Raw genomic sequence first — 17403 nt, forward strand, 5'->3', positions numbered from 1 at the left:
TAGGGGCAGCATCAAGGTTCATGTTGCTTGGGTGGGCAAGCGGAAGGACCCGGTCCCGTTACCGTTATTAATAAAAATGTTTTTTATGTTTGCAATGGTTAAAGAATGTGTCTCCCGTAAGGGAAGATACAAAAATGTGCTTAATTGTACAAGAGTTATTATAATTGTAAATATGTTTTTATCTTTTCCAGTTTAAAGCAACAAAATAAACCGGTGGTGGACTGGCAGCCCGCGGATGGTCTGCATTAAACCAAGGGGGAATGTGACGCCCTGGACTAGCCAGGTAGTCACAGGTAGGCCCTTACACAAACACCTTCCCCTAAAAAGGTACCAGCAGCCTACCTTAAAACCCTGAGTCACCCTCTCAGGTTCTGACGTCCACACCCGGGGTGGAGCCAGGCGGTTGGCCACGCCCACCGAGGACTTTGGATGGCCTGAGGCGGGAAAACACAGCAGATGAGATGAGAGGAGAAGACAGTTGAGAGGAGACCTGTTAGGAGAGTGGCGTAGAGAGGAGTAACGTCTGTCAGGGATCTGGGTCGGAGCCCGGGTACCCTGTGGCCAGGAGGCAGACAGTGGTGGCCGCCTGCAGGAGCTGGGATTACAGCTGGTGGAACCGTAAGGGACCGGGACCGGGTAGTAGCCCGCCGGTACCGAACCGGGGAACCGATTTTAAACGGAGCACCAGGAGGGGTTCTCAGACCCAGTACGAGGCCCAGAAGCCACTGGACCAAGTCGAATTCACTGATTGGGGTCTGGACTTTAGGTCCTTTCCCACCCAAGACCCGACTGAAGACAACAGCCCAACCAAAGGGATAGAAAGCCACCGCCCAGGCATCGAGATCCCACGGGCCAGCATCTGCCGGCAAACGGCCTCTTCCGGCACTCACATCTGTACACAGGGGGAATGTGTTTGCACCTGTGCTATCCTTGCACATTTTAATTGTTTTTAATGTACACTTGTGTGTGTGTGTGCCTTTTTGGACCTAATAAAAATTGTATTTTTGTGAATTATACGGACCTTAGTCATTGTTACTATTACAACTGGTTGCGCGTCCACTATGCATGAGCTTTCCCCCTTCCCTCCTACTCATGTTGTTTCATGCAGGATACAGCATCATTGTTTTATTCATAACATCTGAGCTGTGCATCCGGTGTTTTGTTGTAGTATTGTTGTTCCCATTTTCCAGGTTTTTTTTTGGCTAGCACGCTTTTTGCTTATTTTTGCTGTTTTGCATATATTTTGTGATTTTCATATATCAGCATTGCATCATATTGGTGATTATATACAATCTTTCCCAACATGGATTGGGAAGCACGTGAGGCGGGTTGGCGTACTCAGCACAATGATAATCTCTTGCTTTCCAAAATTAATGTGACACCTGATTCAGAATTCTCCAAATGTTCCAGTGAGCTTCTGGCCCTACACAAAAAGGGCATTAAACTGCACTGGAAGATACGTTGTTTGGAAGAATACTTGGGGGCTGACATCTGTCCGAGAGGCTTAAGAATACAGATATTTCCGGCGTGGAAGCCCACGCCTGTGTTTAAAGGCATATGGGAAAAAGGGCTGTTGAAGTCTTCACACATCATCATTAATATGCTGTTGGAACACGACAGAGAATTATTCTCAAATGTAAAAAAGGAGATTAAGGAGACTGAAACTCGACTTAGTAAATTTGACTTGGTACAACAGGTGCAACCGTTTCAGGCAACCATGAAAGATAGTCTGGATAAATACGAACAAGAATTAATATCAGGAAAACGTAGCAAACTAGCCAGGGACCGGACTGACTTTGAGACCAAAACTGCATATAGATGAAAGTATGGTGGTAACTCCAGATGGGGGAATTCGGTGCATGGGGCACGGGGTAGAGCGAGATACGGGAATACTACTGGGGAGGCTAACACAGGCGAAGATTTTTTCTCCACTGCAAGCAGCGATCTGGACACAGGACCAGACGAGGCAAGAGCGGCAGAAGATCCCCCAAAGCGTGTAACAAGGCCCAAGACCCGAGTAAACTATCAGAACAAACGATACAGACGGATGTAGGAGTGACCTCCAGACCATCTGATGTGATGGAAGGTGAACCTGATTGTCATCAACACCCATGTGATCTGAGGGGACCAGGTATGAATGATGATTTGCAAATTATAAATCTCTCTGAACATATTCTAACACCTGGGGAAATATCGGTCCTACAAAAGGGGCTTACGTTCGTCCCTACCCATGTTTTGGATAAATTCACATTAATAAAGGACCTATATCTCTTCTGCAGGAGTTTAGTCCTCAGAGCCATTCACATGAAACCTGACATGCTCAATGGCCTACCCGACACTGATAGGCAAACTCTTCAAGATCTTTTGGACCTCCTGCAGGAGAATGAAAGTCCCACAGGTAGGAGAGTTTTCCCACACAAGAATAAATTCATGGTCACACCACCCCTCTCACTGGCCGCAGCGGTCAAAGTATTTTTTGACCTGGTAAAGGCTGACATTATGAAACTACCTACTAAGGTCACCCTTGAACATAATCTAAGCCCTGTTGAGAAGACGGCCCTTGTCCAGCTTAAAAATAACACCTTTGTCATCAAGGAAGTAGACAAGGGTGGTAATGTAGTTTTATGGCCCACTACTATGTATATTGAAGAGGCCAACAGGCAACTAACCAATCCAAGGTGCTATGTTAAAATTCCATCAGACCCAACCAGTGTATTCCTCAAAAAATTAAAATCCCTATTGGACCGTGCGTGTAGTCTAGGTGTCATCAGCAGTAAAGAGAAGAAGTACATGTGGGTTGAGCAACCAACAATACCCACTTTTTATATGTTACCAAAAGTCCATGAGAGTGCCTCCAAACCACCAGGTCGTCCCATTGTCTCCAGCATTGGGAGCCTGTGTGAGAAGGTGTGCACATACTTGAACTTTTTTCTCCAACCCATTGTTCTTCAACTTCCATCTTACCTGCGTGATTCATCGGATTTTATCCGATTCTGTCTTGATATTGAAATACCCCCCCAGATTGTGACATGTGATGTGGAATCCCTATACTCAAACATCAAACATGATGATGGTATCAGGGCTTTAGGTCACTTTCTGAATAAACAATCTAATTCAGACAGAATGCACGATTCCCTCCTGATTGACTTATGTAGTTTTGTGCTTGAACACAACTACTTCCTGTTTGACAACACCTTCTTCAGGCAAATCTCAGGAGTTGCAATGGGGGCACGATGCGCACTGGTGTATGCAAATTTGTTCTTGGGGTGGTGGGAGGAGACCATCGTCTATCCCTCCCACCAGTACAGGGAACATGTTCTACACTGGCAAAGGTACATTGACGATCTGTTCTTTTTATAGACTGGCACTGAGGAAACCTGCCATGAGTTTTTGAATACAAATTCACATAACATCTTCTTGACTTCAAACCTGTCATTCTCAACAGCTGTTTTCCTGGACCTGAGCATAACGGTGAAGGAGGGCCATCTGTCTACTAGTCTCTACCGAAAACCAACCAACAGCCTTCTTCGATTCGATAGCTTCCACCCATCCCACACAAGAAGAGGTATACCAGTGGGACAATTATTAACAGCGCGCCGTAATTGCACATCTGATGACGAATTTTATAATCAAGCCCATGATTTGACTACACGTTTCAGGAACAGAGGATATCCTAGAGGGGTCATTTCCACAGCCTTCCAGCGAGCAAAACAGGACACACAACGTGATTTATTGACCCACAAGAAGCCACATGGAGATCAGCCACTCCGACTAATCACAGATTTTAACAGCCATTGGAACCAGGTGAGACACATCTTGCAAGACCATTGGAGGGTACTCAAAACGAATGTCCAAGGGGCATCTCTTGTGAGTGATGCTCCTCTCCTTCCTCACCCACGGGCCCCAGCACCATCACCCCCTACCCACAGAGGGGTCAACACCAAGCTGCGCAACACCGTCCCCGGGAGCATAGTCAACGGCAGCGGTGGTGTCCATCCATTCACCACAACCAGTGGGTGGCGTCAAGAACTCTATCTCACAAGCTCACGGCCCCAGCCGTGAGCTTCCCTGCCACAACCCCAGCACGTAGCGCCAGCAACTCCCCTTACAGAGGCGACGCGTCCCCCGGGTCCGGAGGCGCTCAAGCCACCCACGAGAAGCGAGCCCGGATCCAAGCGGCTCGGCAGGCAAGGCCGAGCGCGGGGCGGTACAGTATCACCAGGTGCTGCAACTAAGGGCAATAAATAGGCCTGAGCTGTAATACTGGACACAACCGTGACTACATGTTATATGGTCGTGTTACACAATCTACAAACGCACAAAGATATTACACATTCACCACGCGAAAAGTGGACTTGTGTACCCCCAAATGCCAGGGCTTAATTTTAGTCCCAGTCCAGCCCTGCAAATATGTATAGTTTTTGTTTAATTTAACTGGTGAAAAAAATCTGAACTTCCCAGAGCTGTAATGTTTTAAATATATGGGATATGGAGCTGTGTGAGGGCTTGATTTTTGCACCCCGAGTTAACATTTTTATTGATATTATTTTAGGGTATACACTGTAATGCCTGTACCGGTATCCCCACACTGTCCTGCCCCTCTTCCCAGACAGTGACTGCCCCGTCCCCGACTCCTGCTGCTGACTCTCGGGGCCTGTGCATGCCGCACGGGTCTCCTGGGAGTGTCGTTAGGGCACATGCGCTGAGACGCCCGCTTTCTTAATGGGCCAGTATGCCCTAACTCGGAAGTACCTCTCAGTCATAGGTACAGTGCCTTGCCCACATTTCAGGCTTCAAACATAAAGATAAAAATGTTAATTTTATGGGGAAGAATCAACAACAAGTGGGACACAGTTGTGAAGGTGAACTATATTTATTGCTTATTTTAAACTTTTGTAAAAAACAAAAAACTGAAAATTGGGGCGTGCAATATTATTCGTCCCCTTTACTTTCAGTGCAGCAAACTCACTCCAGAAGTTCATTGAGGATCTCTGAATGATCCAATGTTGTCCTAAATGACTGATGATAAATATAATCCACCTGTGTGTAATGAAGGCTCCGTATAAATGCAGCTGCTCTGTGATAGTCTCAGTGTTCTGTTTAAAGTACAGAGAGCATCATGAAGACCAAGGCATGTCCGTGATACTTTTGTGCAGAAGTTTAAAGCCGGATTTGGTTGCAAAAAGATTTCCAAAACTTTAAACATCCCAAGGAGCACTATGCAAGCGATGATATTGAAATGGAAGGAGATTCATACCACTGCAAATCTACCAAGACCCTGCCGTCTATCCAAACTTTCATCTCAAACAAGGAGAAGACTGATCAGAGATGCAGCCAAGAGGCCCATGATGACTCTGGATGAACTGCAGAGATCTACAGCTGAGGTGGCAGAGTCTGTCCATAGGACAACAATCAGTCGTACACTTCACAAATCTGGCCTTTATGGGAGAGTGGCAAGAAGAAAGCCATTTCTCAAAGATATCCATAAAAAATGTCGTTTAAAGTTTGCCAGAAGCCACCTGGGAGACACACCAAACATGTGGAAGAAGGTGCTCTAGTCAGATGAAACCAAAATCAAACTATTTGGGTACAATGCCAAATGATGTTTGGCGTAAAAGCAACACAGCTCATCATCCTGAACACACTATCTCCACTGTCAAACATGGTGGTGGCAGCATCATTGTTTGGGCCTGCTTTTCTTCCCAGGGACAGGGAAGATGGTTAAAATTGATGGGAAGATGGATGGAGCCACATACAGGACCATTCTTGAAGGACACCTGTTGAAGTCTGCAAAAGACCTGAGACTGGGACAGAGATTTGTCATCCAACAAGAATATGATCCCAAACATAAAGCAAAATCTTCAATGGAATGGTTCACAAATAAGTGTATCCAGGTGTTAGAATGGCCAAATCAAAGTCCAGACCTGAATCAAATCGAAAATCTGTAGAAAGAGCTGAAAACTGCTGTTCACAAACACTCTCCATCCAACCTCACTGAGCTCGAGAATTTCAGTCTCTCTATGTGCAAAACTGATAAAGACATACCCCATGCGACTTGCAGCTGTAGTTGCAGCAAAAGGTGGCGCTACAAAATATTAACGTAAAGGGGCCAAATAATAATGCACGCCCCAATTTTCAGTATTTTATTTTTTGCAAAAATTTTAAATAAGCAATAAATATCATTTACCTTCACAATTGTGTCCCACTTGTTGTTGATTATTCACAATAAGATTAAAATTTTTATCTTTATGTTTGAAGCCTGAAATGTGGGAAAAGGTTGAAAAATTCAAGGGGGCCGAATATTTTCACAAGGCACTGTATTTAAGGCACTCTCCCCTTTAGGGAGGTGACGGTACGTGGGCAACGTGTTCCTAACGTTGCTATTTCTCAGGTCTCTTTATACCGCTGCTACGATTATTGCACTGTGTGCTGTATTATTGTTGCTCTTCTGTGTTCTAGTGCATGATGACTCTGCTGCTGCTGCTGCCACTATCCATACCTACTACTGCTGCTGCTGCAACTGTCCACACAGCCACTCTTTTATGGTACCGGGCGCTGCTGCTGCAACCAGCCATCTTGGCCTTCGCTGCTGCAACTACCCATCTCGGCCGCTGCTACTGCAACTACCCGTCTCTGCCGAAACTACAATACCGGCTGCTGCTCCTAATGTCAGAGACTATTGTAGTATATCCATGGTGCCAGCCGCCAGGGCACCGTGATCTGCTGGGGCTGCCCTTGTCGGCTACCTACCAGCGTGTTAGCCTAGTTGCACCTCCAGTAGCTTTAGTGAAGACTCGGTAGCCATTCAGATTTGCTCCTCCAGGTCAGTACTCAGTGCCCTTGGTCCAGTGGAACAACTTACCTGCTGCTTGCCCTGCGAGCATGACATATATGATGTTTTGATTGCCTATTATTTCCTTTTTTTTCTGTTGCTGCAAAGGCCTAAAAAACGGTAATCTTGTCATTTTGATTTTTTTCTGATGACACGGTTTACTGTTTGGATTAATTTATGTTTTGATAGATTGGACTTTTATATAAACACAGTGATATCAAATATGTGTAATTTTTTATTTTATTTCTTTTTTTTTTAATGTGGTAAAGGGTGATGTGAACTCATATTTTTAAAACTTTTTTCTACATTGTACTGTACTTTGAACCTGCAAGAGACTGACCATTTGTTCTATATACAGCAATGCTGTATACAGAAGAAACCACAGTCTCCTATGAATGCCGGCCACTGGCTGGTTATCACAGGAGTACCATGGTGACAGACACGGGGGTCATCCACTGACCAATGGCTGTCATGACATTTATTTTATTTATTTTACTCACTTATATAGCACTATTAATTCCAGAGCACAGCGTTTTACAGATGTGATCATCTCATCAGTATCCCACGACTGCATGCCAATGAGGACTCACAACAGCATGCCCCCCTGCCAGCATGCATTAAATGCCACTATCTGAGATTAACAACAGCATTTAACAGGTTAACAGCCACAGGCGGAGTGCCACTCCACCCATGGCTGTTAGAGGCAGATGAAGACTGAGTAATTCAGCCTTTATCTGCAGGGAAAGATTCAGGATCGGCGTATGAGCTCACATCAAAGGCAGGGAAATGACTCATGACGTGTATAGCAGGGTTAATGCAGCAGTCAGATGTTAGCCGGAAAAGATAGGCTGCCTCAACTTGTTGGCCACTGCTTCATGACTGTCCCTCAAGTTAAAATTTGCCAGCCTGCTCCTAATCTTATCCATAATGCAGGTTTTGTAATACATTGTGTAGCCACATCCACCCCATGTCTTACCATTGGTTTCTTAGTTCTCTTTCCATACAAAGACCAGTCAGAACAGAATTCCAGCAGTGGCCTAGCGGTTGCAAGTACAAAGGCGCTGCTGAACAAACGTAACAAGTGTCCATTAGATGGTTCCAAATGTGCCACTTTTATTAAGACGCCTTCAAGTGTTAACAAATTGGCACAAATCGCTCCATCTTGGCACAATATGCATAAAGTAGGGATTGCCACTTAATAAATGTTGGCTGTTTCCTCTGAATAGTGACCATTGCTGAGTTCGGCCTCCCTCCTGGTTGCCTCCGGGGGCCACCTCTCTGCTTGATGAACCTCTTTAGTCATTTTTTTACTTTTATACAAGATCCTGTGTCTCCTGTATTCTGCTGCTCTATGTCTCGGTCTTCATTCTTCTTTCAGGTAGTATGTAGTGCACAATGTTAGTGCCCCAATCACAGAGACTGAATCCCATAATAATTGTAGTGTAATTTGGGACAGGAGTTGAATTTATGATATCTATTCTCTGTATTGACTCCTCTATACTGCCCGATTCTAGTTGTGGTATATTCAGGGTAGTAGTGATCATTCCCATCATTATCACTGTGTGATGAGAAATTCAGACAAAAAAACCACACAACACGATAAATATCTAAATTTATGTTTGTTTTTTATTAGAAGATCAATAAGCAGCATTGTATTGAAAGTATACTGGCCCTTTGAGAAATTACACAATGGTCACAGTGGCTCTCAGGTGAGCCCCCGTGTGGACTATAGAACCAGCTGCAGTCATTGGGGAGCAGCTGAGAGGCACTGGACCCAAAGATCCAGAGGAAGGCGAAGAAACCCCCCGGAGAGTTCTGCCTCAGGGGGGAAAAAATTCCTTCCTGACCCCAGTTCTGGCGATCAGATATTTCCCTGGATCACGTCAGTCCTGCTGCATATTGCAATATATTTATATGTAATTATTAGTGATGGGCGAATAGTAAAATATTCGGGTTTGGAATGTTGGATCGAATACCCAGTACTATTCCAGTATTCATCACGAATAACTGACCTAATGCAAGTCAATGGGGAACTCGAGTGTTATTTTAAGGACATCTTCAAAAAAAATGTTCGGGTTCCACATTGACTTGCATTAGGTTAATTATTCTTCATTAATACTGAAATAGTACTCGGTATTCAGTACAACTAATCCAAACCCGAATATCTATTGACCCATCACTAGTAATTATAAGCTATGGAGCGCTAATCCTACAAAGAAAAATATATACACACCCTGCTCCTAGGAGCTTACAATCTAATATACAATATGACATATGCACACAAACATATGCACACTCAACTTGATGCTCACACACATACAGACACATATGCCCACAAACACACACATAAACTCACCTTAAGACACACATACACAAACACACACCCATTCAGTGCTGCAGTGCTGCGTACAGAAACGCTCACCCCTTAATTGCTGGGACTCCACACAAAAGGTTTTCCAGTGTTCTGTCTCTGATCTTTTGACCTTGCTTTTGACCGTCCATTTTGTCTAAGCCCTTTGTCTTGATCTGCTACCTTGCCGGTATTCTGACCTCCGACTGTGACCTGTTTATGTCTTTGTCTTACCCCTTTGTTTTTTAGAAGATCTTTTAGTACCTAACCCCAGACCTCTTGACTAAGGCTAGTTTCACACATCCGGCATTTCGCTGGATTGCCGGATCCGGCACACTCCAGTACAATGTTAATACTGTACAATGGCCGGTACAGTATTAACCGGAGGTTGCCGTGATGCCATTGTACTGCATTACACTGTACTGGAGTGTGCCAGCCCCGGCAATCCGGCGAAATGCCGGATGTGTGAAACTAGCCTAACCTGCCTCACAGCTTGTCTGTGAGTAGTGACTAGCATCACATGTGGGATAAATGAAAGCCTTGCATGGACCAGAGAAGCAGTGGCACTGGAACAGCGGGGGAAATTAACAAATACATTTTTGCAATATTTCCTCCTTTAGATTACTTTTAGTAAAGTACATTGTCATAATGTAATTGTAAAAGAGGACCAGTCTAATAAAAATGACTCATAATTTGTAATTGAAACAAGAGCAAGCACCCTAAACTAACATCTGGCCCCTGTTCAGCTAGGACCACCTGGTGTGAACAGGTACTTGAAGTGATATGTCTGCTGGATAACAGACGCAAAGCCTGGGCTGTATATATACACCAGAGGTTAGAATCAACAAATGCATGACCTCTGGAGTCAGCCTTGCTTGACTTCAAAAAACTGCAACCAGACGCTTCTGAGTCAACGTCCAGTTATGAATATTGGGTTTCTTGGGACAGGCATTGTTATGGGAGATATAATTTCAGCATTGTAACGAACAGGTGAATGGAATGTACCTACTCACATCACTGGGAGGCAGGCTTATAAGCTCCAAATTTAAAATCGGGTGGATAGATGACAATATACAGTGGATAAAAAAAGTATTTGATACACTGCCGATTTTGCTAGTTTTCCCGAAATAAACATAGAAAGGTCTGTAATTTTTATCGTAGGTACACCTGTGACAGACAGAATAAAAAAAGAAATCCAGAAAATCACATTGTATAATTAAGTAATTAATGTGCATTTTATTGCATGAAATAACTATGTGGTACAATAGAAAAATGGAACTTAATATTTGGTAGAGACCTTTGCTTGCAATTACAGAGATCAGCCATTTCCTGTAGTTCATGACCACGTTTGCACACACTGCAGCAGGGATTTTGGCCCACTTCTCCATACAGATTTTCTCCTGGTCTTTCAGGTTTCGGGGTGGTCTCTGAGCAACTATGAGTTTTAGCTCCCTCCAAAGATTTTCTATTGTGTTCAGGTCTGGAGCCTGACTAGACTACTCCAGGACCGTGAAATGCTTTTTATAGAGCCACTCCTTAGTTGCCCTTGCTGTGTTTTGGGTCATTGTCATGCTGGAAGATCCAGCCATAACCCATCTTCAATGTTCTTGCTGAGCGAAGGAGGTTGTTGGCCAAAATCTGTCAATACATGACCCCATCCATCCTCCCTCCAATACGGTGCAGATGCCCTGTACCCTTTGCAGAAAAGCTTCCCTAAAGTATGATGTTTCCATCCCGATGCTTCATGATTGGGACGGTATTCTTGGGGTTGTACTCATTCTTCTTGTTCCTCCAAACACGGCAAGTGGAGTTGATACCAAAGTTATTTTTTGGTCTCATCTGACCACATGCCTTTTCTAGATCATCCAGATGGTCATTGGCGAACTTCAAACGGGCCTCGACATGTGCTGGCGTGAGCAGGGTGACCTTGTGTGCAATGCAGGATATTAATCCATGACAGCATAGTGTGATACTAATTGTAATCTTTGAGACTGTGGTCCCAGCTCTCTTCAAGTCATTGACCAAGTCCTCTGGTGTTGTTCTAGGCTGATGTCATGATAGTAGTGAAATGACTAGGAATCAGGACTCCTAAACTGACCCTCAGGCTAGGGGAGCCCTTAACTGTCCTTCATCCCAGAGGTACGCCTGAGGGTGGTGAGGTCTGAACCCCAATGTAACCCTAACTCCTGAGAAGCACTGGTCTTATACCCCCTCACCCCCAGCCTTGAAGGGTGCCAGGACTGCAGTGATAAATCCCAAACACAGCACTCAATCACGAAGGTAAAGACAATATGTGCACAGGAGGAAATAAAGAAAAGGAAGAAAATACATAACGACAAGGGTATCTCCACAACACAGCACGATTACATACAACAGTGCTCCAGCAGCTGAATCACCATGCACCAACATCGGAATTGCTTTCGCTATATTTGGCAAGGAAAAGCAGGATCCACCATCTTTTAAACACCAAAGGCGGCTGTGATAGGTCTTCAGTAACCTGTGACCCCAGCAACAACTCACAGGCTAGTAGGAATTCACTCCTGCAAGATCGATCATCAGCGAGCACAAAACTGGTTGATGTCCGGCTCTGACTAACCACCATGGAAACACAAGGTGACGTGTCAGACTCTGCAGTGTGAACAGAGTCTGAAATCACTATGACACCTGATGCATACAGAGCAGCACACCACATGAGACCTCCGACACACATCCATGCCACCGGTACGTGTTTGCCATTTTTTACATGTACCGGCGGCACGGAGACACGTTCAGCAATGCTACCCTATTTTAGCAGGCACACACACGTAAAACCACATGAAACGTGTGTCCGTGTGCGTTTGTACGTCTGTGCGTTTTTCTACACGCTGACATGTCCACGTTTTCTCCGGCAGCACGGGTGTCACACGGCCCGCACCCGTACCACACGGGTGTAGTGTGGATGCGGTCCCGTGTGACACGCGTCGGAGAAAACACACGTGTCAGTGAAAAAAAAAAAATATTTACTCACCTTCTCCAGCCCTCCTGCCTCTGCCGCTGCTGCCACTTGCTGCCAACCGCCACTCATTATGCTCATTTAATATTCACTTCACTGCGGCCGGCAGCAGCAGCAGCGGGGAGACGGCAGGGCTGGAGACCGAAGATCAGCACCACGGACAGCAGCGTGGACCACATGAGTATGCAAATTACCGGTTCTACGTGTGATATCGCGGATAGCACACGTAGAACACACGTGGACCGCACGTACCCGAGACACGTACTTACCTGCACGCAACACGCAGGGTAAATACGTGTCTCGCGGCACGTGCGTGTTTTTAACGGAAGTGTGTTTCAGGTCTGACAGCCGATTTCTGGGAAATGAATATGTCTGGCTCACTGTGTATATAGTAGGTGCTCAGAAAAAATAATAATAGTCAATTCAATAGAAATAGCTCTGGCACACTAGAATAATTGATAACATGAGAAAAAAATTCTTTGAATGTTGAATATTCTCTATTTGTGCAAAAGGATAAGCGATAATTCATCCAACGTTTCGACCATATTACTTTAGGTCTTTATCAAGGATAAAGTTATCTAAGATCATAAAAAAGTTACAAAAAGTGCAAAAAACACAATTAGTACATAATATAACATTGACAATGCAATATAAGACATATTGGTACTAAGTGATACAATAGGTCAATCGACCATAATGCGTCGCACACAATAAGAATTAATCCGTTGTGAAGATATATGCATCAAAGGGGAAAATTCCACATAACACTAACCTATCTGGAGGAATGGATCCAGAGAAAATGTGCATATAATTATTTTAAAAAAACAAAGACAAGTCAAGCAGGCAAGTACCCACCTATATAAACAACAGGATAATGTGCGTTCTATTGTATAAGGTCATCACCATTAGAAGACAAATGGAAAACTTGCAATCCTATGCAGTTAATGAAATGAACAAATATATCACAGATCACAGGAACATGGGCATGAGAGAAACCTCTCTTTTTATACTCTCTACTTTTAAGCTATAGTAGTATGAACGTATATCTATATCTGTACCTTATGCACTTGTCAATATTAGTAAGTAGATGACGGAGGCCTATTCCAGAACTGGAAGCGGTAAATAATTGTGGTTGATTCTAAATATGAATTAGCATAAATGTTTACATCATCATAACATATGGACTATGACAGGATGGACAATATGACAAAGGTAGAAAGAAGCAAAACTACGTTAAACGTTACATAGTAGTCACCGGTAAGAATTTTTGGAGGTTTAAAGGGAATAATGTGATTCCTTCACTGAAGGGTTCTCAGTTGCCTCAGGATCGCAAAATGCTATAGGGAAATGATATAGGAATGAGGGATATGCGTACACAAAAGGATAGCACCAATATAAGGTATATGTGGTATAAGACATATCATATCCGTATTACCCTGGACCATATGATAGAGATAGAGGGCAGAAAGCAAAACTACCTGAATTGCTATATGGTAGCCACTGGTAGGTATTTTTGGAGGTTTAAAGGGAATAATGCGATTCCTTCACTGAAGGGTTCTCAGTTGCCTCAGGATCACAAAAATGCTATAGACAAATGATACCAGGATAAGAGATATTCATACACAAAAGGATAACAACAGTATAAGGTACATGTGGTATAAGACATGTTATATCCATATTACCCTGGGCTATATGACAGAGATAGAAGGCAGAAAGCAAACACTACCTGAATTGCTATGTAGTAGCCAATGATAGGTATATCATGGACGTTTAGAAGGAAAAATGCAATTCCTTCACTGAAGGGTCCTCAGTTGCTTCAGGTCACACAAATATGCTATAGACAAATGATACCAGGATAAGAGATATTCATACACAGAGGGATAACACCAGTATAAGGTACATGTGGCATGAGACATATTATATCCATGTTACCTTTATGTAGCATGAGAGAATAGTCATTTAGGCACTGATGCCATGCATAGGGGAGCAAATCGTCCCAATAGGGCTCTATAGGGAATCCTATGGAAAGTATATCATTAGTCACAGCATACCCAGTGCATAGGTTAATTTATATAGTATGAACCTGATCACATACCTGGTATATAATAGTGAAAATACAGGGTCACAAACAGGCAAAGCGCTGTGATAGGGATCTGAGGGAAAGCATAAGGGGGAATGAGTGATGGTCTGCTGGGTGTGGAGGGTAGGCAGGAAATGAACAGATACACATACCTCTCAGTGGTGATGCAGGGTATAGGCCCCAGGGAGGAGTACGTCCTATCGCGGTGGTGGTGTTATTTATATTAAATGCCAGAAGGCGTTCACCGTCTGACTTCCTGGACGGTGGAACGCAGTGTGTGGCCGGTGGAGTGCACGCCGCGCATGCGCAGTGCCGTGTCGCGCAGCACAGGCCAGTGATGTGAAGGCATGAAGGGTGTTGTGATTGTATGCCGCGGGTATCAGGGGCGTGTATTAACGTAATAGGTAAGACATCACAGAGGGCTGGACTGTGGATTGCACGCAGCACGCGCGCCGTGCCTGGCTATTTGCACAACGCACGAGCCGGGAACAGAACACAGGCCAGTGTGTAAAAAGACAGGTGGCTATGATGCGCTAAAGGGACCAGTCAGATCCAATATGCATTCAGTGAGGATGGATAGGGTGCCAGGTGATAGTCCTGTATGGTGAGCGTGACACATAGCTGATAGATGACCAATGCTGGTGCAGGTTGGTGAAGGGATCAAGTAGAGGAAAGTGCCTAAAACAAAAAGAAAATGATTAGAGCAGGGTTTCTATATGATCAAGGTTATACCTCTACTAGTCCTTATACTGGGGTTTTACAATCTAATGCATAAGGGGAACTGAGATACCATTATGAATATAAAATACAAAGTACAGTAGGACCATGGAGTCACTAAAACCAACAGACATCTTGAATAAAACAGTGTGAACAAAAAAGTGAAACAGACCATACATATAGGATCCCATTCCATAGGGAATAATATAAACACATATCATGTTCCCTGTTGAGACCTCTAGGTTCCAATGTATTGAGGGTAAAAATCCAATAGGATTCCCTTTCTTTGAGGGTACGTATTCGATTGCCTCCCCTTCTGGGAGGAGGAACGTGTTCAAGTACCTGATATTTCAGCTGGGCGATTGTATGACCGTGTGTAATAAAGTGATATGGAATAGGTAACAGGATCTGTTTACACCTTATCGTAGACTTATGTTTACTGATGTGGTCTCGGATATGTTGGGTGGTCTCTCCAACATATGCGAGACCGCAGGGGCATTTAATCAAGTAGACAACGAAGGAAGACTCACAGGTAAAAAACCCATGTATTGGAAAGACACGGCCTGACAAAGGGTGGGTGAAGGTGTCCCCCTTAGTGAGATTGTTGCACTGTACGCAATGATGACATGGGAAATTACCTTTTCTGGGAGTACCTAAAAAGGTCTGTCTCTGGGTGATTTTATTTGAACCAATATCCGCCCTGACCAAACTATCACGAATATTGCGGGGTCTCTTATTGCAGAACAAAAGGAGTGAGTTAAATTCACTCACTTCGGGGTAGGTCCTGCTCAAGAGTGGCCAGTGTCTACATATGATGCTCCTGATTAGGGGAGAAAAAGGGTGATAGGTATTAATGCATGGGATCCATGTAGTATTTTTATTAATAGTAGATTTCTGGGAGGATCTCCTATCAGCAATCTCAATTGGGTATCCCCTTTGGAGGAACTTCTTACTCATTTCTGAGCATCTTATGTCACGTTGTATGGGATCAGATACAATGCGTTCAACGCGTTTGTGTTGGGAAATGGGGATTCCTTGTTTTGTATGACGGGAATAGCAGCTTGTGTAGTGTAAGAGGCTATTGCGGTCGGTGGGTTTGAAGTACAGGTCAGTGCTGCATTAGAACTACACTGTGCCACATTGGTCGAATATCACCGAGTACAACGTATCCCCAGAGGACTACGTGTGTCATTGAAACCCACTCTTTTTTCTGATAAACCCGATTATTGCACGAAATTTGAAAGTATAATCAATAAGTGCTCTATGGACATAATAATTCTCACAATTGAATTCCTACAAAAAGAAATTGAGGACCTGGGACAGAATATCAGCTCTATAGAACAGCAGCTCCAGAACACTATTCCCAGCACCGAGTGGGATAAGATCCATTCCAAAACCAAGGATACTATAGCTGAATTTAGAAGGACCCTGCAGGAACGAAAAAGGTCTAAGTTTGTAAGAGATCAAGAGGATTACTCCAAAAATCGTGTCTACCGCTGGCAATTTGTGGAGCATACTCCCAGGCGGCCAGTCTACTAAAATCGCTACTCTTCGTCATCAGGATCGGACACGGAACAATATACTTCCCGACAATCCCGTTTTTTAGTCCGGCATTCAAACCAAAGAGGAAAACGAGGCGCAGCAAGAGGGGCCACAGGAACCGTACCGACATACCACGTGCAGACACGGTCTCAGGTACTAACTTAGTGTATAACATTTCGTCTTATAATTTGTCTGTAACTGAATCACGGGTACTACAAAAAGGGTTATCATTTTGCCCCACTCCACCTCTTAATTCATTCGTGTTAGATCAGGAGATGAGGAGGTTTTTTAGGACCCTCAGGTTGAAAGCCCACTTTAGTACCGACAGAGACACACTAACTGACACGGTTTCCACTGTACCTGATAATATGTTTTGACTGAAACAGTTAGATCTAAGAATTCCTAGTTCTTTCAATCCTCCCAAGACGTATCACCCAATCGAAACATATGTCGCCTTAAGGTACCGTCACACTAAACAACTTACCAGCGATCCCAACAACGATACAACCTGACAGGGATCGCTGGTAAGTTGCTAGGAGGTTGCTGGTGAGAGGTCACACAGTGACCTGACCTGGCAGGGATCGCTGGAGCATCGCTACACGGGTTGCTGGTGAGCTGTCACCAGCAACCAGTGACCAGCCCCCAGCCACACACTGAAGCGATGCTGCGCTTGGTAACTAAGGTAAATATCGGGTAACTAACCCGATATTTACCTTGGTTACCAGCGCACGCAGCTACACGTGCAGAGAGCAGGGAGCAGCGCATACTGCTTAGCGCTGGCTCCCTGCTCTCCTAGTTACAGCACACATGGGGTTAATTACCCGATGTGTGCTGTAGCTACATGTGCAGAGAGTAGGGAGCAGCGCACACTGCTTAGCGCTGGCTCCCTG

The sequence above is a fragment of the Anomaloglossus baeobatrachus genome, chromosome 3, assembly GCF_048569485.1.
Source record: "Anomaloglossus baeobatrachus isolate aAnoBae1 chromosome 3, aAnoBae1.hap1, whole genome shotgun sequence".
NCBI classification, from domain to species: domain Eukaryota; kingdom Metazoa; phylum Chordata; class Amphibia; order Anura; family Aromobatidae; genus Anomaloglossus; species Anomaloglossus baeobatrachus.